At 38.8% G+C, this 8,091-nt stretch overlaps 1 non-coding gene across 1 annotated transcript; it reads right to left on the bottom strand.

The window, feature by feature from the left end:
* Window positions 1-2,124: 2,124 nt before the first annotated feature.
* LOC142872224 (small nucleolar RNA SNORA29) lies at window positions 2,125-2,274 on the bottom strand. Its single transcript, XR_012920439.1, has one exon. It is a non-coding gene; the product is annotated as a small nucleolar RNA SNORA29 (small nucleolar RNA).
* Window positions 2,275-8,091: the final 5,817 nt, after the last annotated feature.

Genomic DNA, 8,091 nt, shown 5'->3' with positions numbered 1-8,091 from the left:
GATAGTTGCATTAGATTTCTGCTGCTGTCACATTCATTCTCAAATTTTAGCGCCTTCATTAAAAATAAAAAAAAAAGGTTCTTTCACACACAAGTAATGATACAATATTGGCACAGTGGCTCTTGCTCAGCAAATGTTCAGGTCAATGCTTTCCCAGCCTACCTCCCAATGATGCGACCATGTCATGAGCTCTGACCAATGAACCATGAACATAAAGGACTTATGCCACTTCCAGATGCAATCAGTCAAGATATAGCATACTGCCTCCAACTCTCCCCCTTTCTCAGGTGGCCTTGGAGGCTCAGAATCCCAGAGATAGTGGCTACAATGTATGGGAGGTGTGACTGACCCACCCATTAAATAAGAGCACATCTCAAGCAAGCCTCAGAGAGCTGTGATTTTTATTTGCTTCTTCCTGAAGTTTTGATCCACCCATAGATGGGCTAGAAAATACATCAGAACCACCAGGCAAGCTTGGGAAAACAGATTGTGTGGTCTTACTCCTGGTTTTCTGATTCAGTTGGTCTGAGGTTGAGGTCCAATATCCTGTTTTAACCCCAGGTTTAGCTCCTGGTCAGTGTCCATTCTCCTTTTGCCTCTAGTTTCTAACTAGTTCTTTGGTGACCAAACCAGGGATCCCATTTCTCTTGGAGCTCCCCAGAGACTCTCTGAAGCACAGTCACTGGGGGCAGGGTAGCAGTTATGGGAGGCTGATAGGTGTTGCAGCCACACTGATCTTTGGCTAAGGAGCCTCTACACAGAATGACAAGGCAGCACAGAGCAAGATCAGGGAGATGTGTTGACAAGGAGAGGAGGTTCTCTGAGCAACATGCCAAAAGGTTCCACTGTGCACTAAGCTCCAAATGGGGAAAATAGGCACCATAGCACTTCTAGAGGAAGGAGCAGTACCTTCATACTCCACACCCCTCTGAGCCGTTTGTTACCAGCTTATAGCAATGCTGGCCAACAACAATTCTCAGGTAACAGTCATTTTAAACATGCACATATGCATTAGACCCACACTTGAAGCCATATCTCAAGGTCATATTCCCACTCTGTGGCAAGAAAGAGATTTTGGGGATTAGAAGCCTGAAAGGAGGAATGTGGCTGACCAGGCATACAGCTCATATTTCTGCATCCAGGATTGTTAGTTCTCTCTACTCAGACTTTACAAAGCCTCCTTTACACAGTCTGATATGAAATTCCCAGTGCAAGCTCATCATAAAAATTAAATAGAAATCCTGCAAACCATCCAGGCTTATTCTCCACTGGACATTTGCAATGTGGACTCCTTAGCTCATACCAAACCATGAGACCTTAGAATTAGATGTAGCCAGAACTGTCGAGAGCAGAGGAGCAGCACATTTCATGCTGCTGCAATGACCTCCTGTTGCTGCAGTGACAATTCATGAAATGGCTGCTCTGAACCAAGGGACACGGAGAAATATGGTAGATAAAGATGCAAATAAAACACTTTTTTTGGATGAAAATCAGGGACTAGAAATACACTTGAGATGAAACATCACTCATTATTTCTCAGATCTGAGCAAAAGTACCTTAAAATTCAGTTTCCTTTATTTGAACACCTAGGAAACCAGCCTCTATATCAAATTGATTCATGCAAATTTGAGCCTTATATTTATTCTAATTATTTACTTAGAGCAATTATTAGAAAAGTATTTATTTTCTAAATTTATTTTTATTTTAATTGACAAATAATAATTATATAGGTTTATGGATTAAAATATGATAATTGATTTACATTTACCACTATTCAATGATTTAATCAAGCTAATTACATATTCATTACCTCACTCATTCATTTTTTGAAATTTACTCTCTCAATAATTTTGAAACATGATACATTATTAACTATAGTCAATATGCTATGCAATAGATCTTAAAAACTTGATCCTTCTGTCTAACTGAATCTTTGTACCCTCTGAGATCAACATCTTATTCTTCCCTCCCACCATTGCCCTAGCCTCTGGTAACCACCATGCTACTCTCTATTTCTGTGAGTTTAACTTTAAACAATACTTATTTAATTCTTACTTATAAACTCACTACTCCAGTGTTTTGCTTTTATTATATTTAAAACAATGTCAAAATGTCATAAGTAATAAATTTCTGTCCAGCCGTTTCATATAGAAGGATACCAAAAAAACAAAAACAAACAAAAATCCTCTCTCACAAATCATGACAATTTTAATCTATCCCATAAGCATAGCCACTAAAATATATTATTAGGAGAAAAGGTAGTGAAAGAGGAAAGAATTTGATTATTGTAGATACTACATATCAGTGAATTCATAGACTATTTGTCTTTCTGTGTTAGGCTTATTTCCCTTAACATAATATCCTGCAATTCCATCTATGTTTTTGCTAATGAAATAATTTCTTCCTTTTCTAAGGCTGACTAATATTCCATTGTGTGTATATATCAGATTTCCTTAATCTACTCATGTGAGGATGGACCCTTAGGTTGATTCGATATATTGGATATTATGAATAATGTTGCAATGAACATGGGAGTGCAGATATCTCTTCAAAACACTGACTTTATAATATTTCCTTTAAATATATACCCTAAACATCCCATTAGTGGGATTGCTTGATCATATGGTAGTTCTATTTTTAATGTTTTGAGGAAACTCCATACTATTTTCCATAATGGTTGTACTTACTTACATTCCCTCCAACCGTGTGTAAGGATTCCCTGTTCTTCACACTCTCACCGACTTACTTTACATTTTTTTAATAATGGCTATCTTAATACATATAAAGCGATATCTCATCATGGTTTTAATTTGCATTTCCCTGATGGTTAGTGATATTGGGCATTTTTTCATATACCCATTTGTCATTTATATGTCTTGTTTTTGAAATATGTCCCTTGAGGTCCTTTGTCCATTTTTTATTTGGGTTATTTTTTCTTTCTTGTGTTGCTCATATATTGTGGACAGGGAGCCCTTATCAAATGTATGGTTTGCAAATAGTTTTTCTCTATCTGTAGGTTTCTCCTTCACTCTGTTAATTATTTTCTTTGTTGTGCAAAAGCTTTTTAGTTTTATGCAATTTTATTCCTTTATTTTTGCTTTTGTTGCCTGTACTTTTGGGGTCAAATCCAAAAAATCATTGAAGATACCAATGTCAAGGAGCTTTTATCCATATTTTCTTTCAGTAGTTTTACAGTTTCAGGTCTTACATTATATCTCTAGTTCATTTTGAGTTGAATTTTGTATATGGTGTGAGATAAGTGTCTAATTTTATTTTGCTGCATGTGCATATTTAGTTTCCTCAACACTGTTTATTAAAGAGACTGTCTTTTTTCCCCATATCATGTGTTTCTGATAACTTTGTCAAAAATTAACTGGCCATAAAAGCTTGGGTTCACTTCTGGGCTCTCTATTCTTTTCCATTGGTGAACATGTCTGTTTTTATGCTAGGACCATCCACCCTGTTTTGATTACTAAAGCTTTGTAATATATTTTGAAATAAATTGGTGTCTCCAACTTTGTTCTTTTTTTTAAGATTTCCTTGGCTATTATAGGTCATTTGTGGGTCTATACACATTTTAGGTTTTTTTTTTTTCTTTTTTTGTGAAAACATACATTGAAATTTTGATAGGGGCTGGGCACAATGGTTCATGTCTGTAATCCTGTAAGCACTCTGGGAGGCTGAAGCAGGAGGATCACTTGGGGTCAGGAGTTTGAGACCAGCCTGAACAAAAGCAAGATCCCATCCCTACTAAAAATAGAAAAAAATTAGCCAGGTGTGGTGGTATAGGCCTATAGCCCCAGCTAGTTGGAGGCTGAGGCAGGAGGATTACTTGAGCCCAGGAGTTTGAGGCTGCTGTGAGCTAGAGCTAGGCTGATGCCATGGCACTGTAGCCTGGGCAACAGAGTGAGACTCCTGTCTCAAAAAAAAAAAAAAATGAAAGAAAGAAAGGAAGAAATTTTGACAGGGATTGGATAGGATGTGCAGATCACTTTAGGTAGTATGGGCATGCCATTTCTTAGGCCATTGACTCTTAGCTTTTAGGGTAGCACACGTATCTAAAAGAGGGACTCCTCCAGCCTTTGGAAATCTCAGAAGCCTGTCGTTATATCTCAGCAGCAAGTTTGTGGATGCCACCAAATGATGGACAAACCAAAATGGGGTGATTTACAGAGGTGTGCAGGCAAACGAATAACAGAGAAGCGTTTCTCTGCTGCTCTCACACATGTTTCTTGAACTACAAAGAGGGCACAGACTCCATGAAGATCCCCTGTGTTCTTCACTTGCCACAAGACTCCCACAAAATTCCTCCCAGCACCATGAGGTGCCTTCTAAGATATTCTACCTTTCCCTACCTTCTTGTTCAAACTCCTTGAGGATGCTTGACATCAAATTTATTCTCAGCACTTAAGAAAGTGCATATTCTCAGAAGACCTCCTCATGTTAAAACTATGGTGCTCTTAGGGAAGCCCCTCTTCAGCACAGACTTCCTTGCTTGATTCTTCCCAAGCCCTTTTCAGGGGGGTGTCACCTTGAGCTGTTCTCAGGCACCAGGACCTATGAACTTCAAAATGTTTCCACCAAGGGGCCTGGGTTATACATGTCTGAGCATGATGATCTGGAGGGGCTGCATCAGCACACAGTGTGTCCCCAGTAGCCCAGCATGCTGTTCACAACCCCCAGCCTTGAAAACATTTCCGAGATTTAATGGCCTGGCCAGGGAACAAGACTGACAGCAATTCTGTTCTCGAAAACTCCCTAAAGACGACTTACCACCCCCGCTAATGCCTCACCACACACCTCACCGCAGCCACCTAGTTAATCATACGCCTTCGCACAGACACATTCCGCAGGGATCTCATCCCACGGCAGAGACCCAGCAGGTACGTGGGGACAAGGCATTCAGCGAGCAAAGTGCGTAAATCCGGGCAGAATCACGTTTTCGCTTGTCTCCATGGTGACAGAAAAGAAGAAAACAGGCAATCAAGGATAATAAGCCCCGTGGGCAGCTAGTATCTGTGAGAGCAAATTAAGCCCCCATTTCTCTTCCTCTCCCCTCCCCACCCCCATCATCTCTTGGGAATGTAAACAAGCGTCAAGCCCCAGCGAAGGGGGCCCTTCATGGCTCCATGGCAACTGACTCATTCTCCTTCCTCCCTCCATCCTGCTGTCCCCCATGAGGCTGAATACACCACCTTTCTGCAAAAAAAGCCTCCATTTCAAATAATCTGGTGACAATATGGCCACTTTACATCAACCAATCCCTGAGCATGACCAGAAGAGGCTTCTGTGGGCCCGCGGCCTGGAAGGGGAGGAATGCGGCAAAATGGAGCACAGACTGTACTGCAAGAACAGAACAATGCTGCTTGTTTTTTGTGTTATTTTCCACCTTCTTTTCCTAATTATTTATTTTGAAAAAATGTCGAGCCCATAGAAAAGTTGATAGTAAAGGTAACCTCTATAATGCCCTCACCTAAATTCATCAATTGTTAATAATTTGATATATTAGTATCCATCCACCCATCCACCTACCTACCTACTTACTATCTATTCTCACATATTTGCTTTGCTACTACATAACTATGATGGCATTATCACAGTGGAGGAAGGGGGGAATCAATTCAATAATACTTAATATGCAACCCATGTTTAAATTTTCCCAATCTCAGATGTCTTTTACAGGTTTTTTTTCCCCCCAGAATCCAAGTAAACTTCATGCATTGCATTTGTTTGTTTTGTCTCTTTGGCCACTTTTAATCGATAAGGATCAATGTCCTACTCTTACCCAATACACCCACATGTCTCTTTAAAGAATGACATTGTTTGTTTTTCAAGAGTCCAGGACAATTGTCTTGTAGAATATGCCACATTTTGGATTGTTTCCTAAGGATTACGCCCGGGTTAAACAAGCATGGTTATGTTGTGCCCTTTTCCCATCACATCAGGAGGCACATAATCTTAGGTTTCCACTCCATCAGTGATGCTGTATTTGATCACTACACCATTATATAGGTGCATTTTTCCCTCCGAGATGGATACATTATCTGAGGAGTGATGCCTTCCGATCACGTGAATATTCTGGCACCAAAGAACCTTTCACCAAATGGGTATAGCCTCAACAGATGATCTGATTTGACTCAGTTATTACATTGGGGTTTGGAAAATAATAATTTTCTACTTCTATTACTCCGTTGTAGCTATTACCTAGCAGTAAAAAAAAAAGACCCCCTCATTAACTCTGTGTATCTAAGTGTTTATTGTATATCTATCTATTTACATATCTATCCACCCATATTTTATTAAGGTAAAAATAACAAATAAACTGAATATATTTAAAGTGTACAGTTTAATGAGGATTCACATGTGTACATACCCTTGAAATCATCATTACAAACAGGATAACAAATATTTCCATAACCCTCCAAATTTTTGTGTCCCTTTGTAATCCCACCCCAAATCCCATTTACAGGCAGCCACTTACATACTTTCTTTCATCGTAGTTTTCTTTCTTTTCTTTTTTTTTTTGAAGCTTATATATATAGAATAAAATAGTATATATTTGGGATAGCTTCTATACTCAGCATAATAATTTGGAGATTCACTATAATGTCATGTGTATCAATAGTTTGTTCCTTTTTAATTCTGAGTAGTATTCCATTTCCTCTATTTTTAAATTTCTAATTGATGTAATTTTAAAATTACAGAAAAACTGCAAACCTAGTACAGAGAGTTCCCATACAGTCTTCTCTTATCTTCCCATAATGTTAACATTTTACACAACCATGGAACATTTATCAAAACTAACACATTAACATTGATACAAAATATTAACAAGAGTCTTTTTCAGACTTCATGACATTTCCACTAAAATCCTATATTCTGTTCTGGGAGCCAGTCCTGGATACCAGGCTACCTTTAATCAGCATGTGACTTTAGTCTCCTTCAATCTTTGACAGTTTCTCAGTCTTTCCTTGCCTTTTTTCATTACATTGACAATTCTGAAATTACCAGTCAGATATTTTATAGAATGCCCTAAAGTTGAGTCTGTTTGATATTTTCTTATTACTATACTAAGATTATGGATGTGGAGGAAGAATGCCATAGAGGTGAGGTGCCCTTCACCTCACATAGAATCAGGGTGAACATGCTATCCACATGACCTATTACTGGTGATATTAAGCTTGATCACTGGTTAAGGTTGTGTTTGCCGGGTTTCTCCTCTATGGAGTTACTATTTTTCCCTTTCCATGCTCGCTAGCACCAAATTACTGAACCCACACTGAAGTGGAAGGGAAAAAAGCTCTGCCTCCTGCAGGGGGGAAGTCTTCACATTTAATTTTAAGAATAATTTTGTAAAGAAGTTTTGCCCTTTATCTACCATTTATTTATGTATGCAATAATTTTTATATGATTATGGACTTATGGGTATTTATTTTATTATTTGAGTTATAATCCAAAACTAACCTAAATTATTTTGTTGCTCAAATTGACCCAGCACTTTTTGGCCATTGGGAGCTCTTTTGGGTCTGTTTCTGTGTTCTTTTAACATGACTCCATCTTTTCTTTTTACTTTTTTACTTTCTGATACTAATAGATACTTCAAGATCACCGTGTATTTTTCCTGTCCTAGTCCTAGAATCAGCCATTGATTAAAGAAGTTCTGTTCCTTTTGTCAGAGTCTCAGTGTCAGCACTGAGCTTTACAATGGTGTTGGTTCCATGAAGCTCTTAGCTTTCCTTCATGAAACTCCATTCACTTGGCTATTGCACAGAGACCATTAAACCAGAGACCAACAAATTTTAATTTTCCCTTTAGATTTTAACCAGAGATAGTAGTATTCTATCTCAAAACTAAATCATCATGGTTGTATGTAAGATAGGCTAAGAAGTAAGTGGGATTGGGCAATTTACATAGAGCCAAAGGAGATAGTCTGTGTTGTTGGGAAAGAAAAATGATGGCCCAGGAGAGACAAATAGTCAGGCAGGTCCCCTAGCTTCTCCAGCCCCCTCCCTGATCCCTACATCTGCTGGGAGCTGTGGAAGCCTCCCAGCTGCTGGGAGGCTTCAATGAAGACCTGCTGCATGACATGTG

Source organism: Microcebus murinus, chromosome 7 (assembly GCF_040939455.1).
Source record: "Microcebus murinus isolate Inina chromosome 7, M.murinus_Inina_mat1.0, whole genome shotgun sequence".
In the NCBI taxonomy this organism is placed as follows: domain Eukaryota; kingdom Metazoa; phylum Chordata; class Mammalia; order Primates; family Cheirogaleidae; genus Microcebus; species Microcebus murinus.
This window is presented reverse-complemented; position numbering and strand designations above follow the sequence as displayed.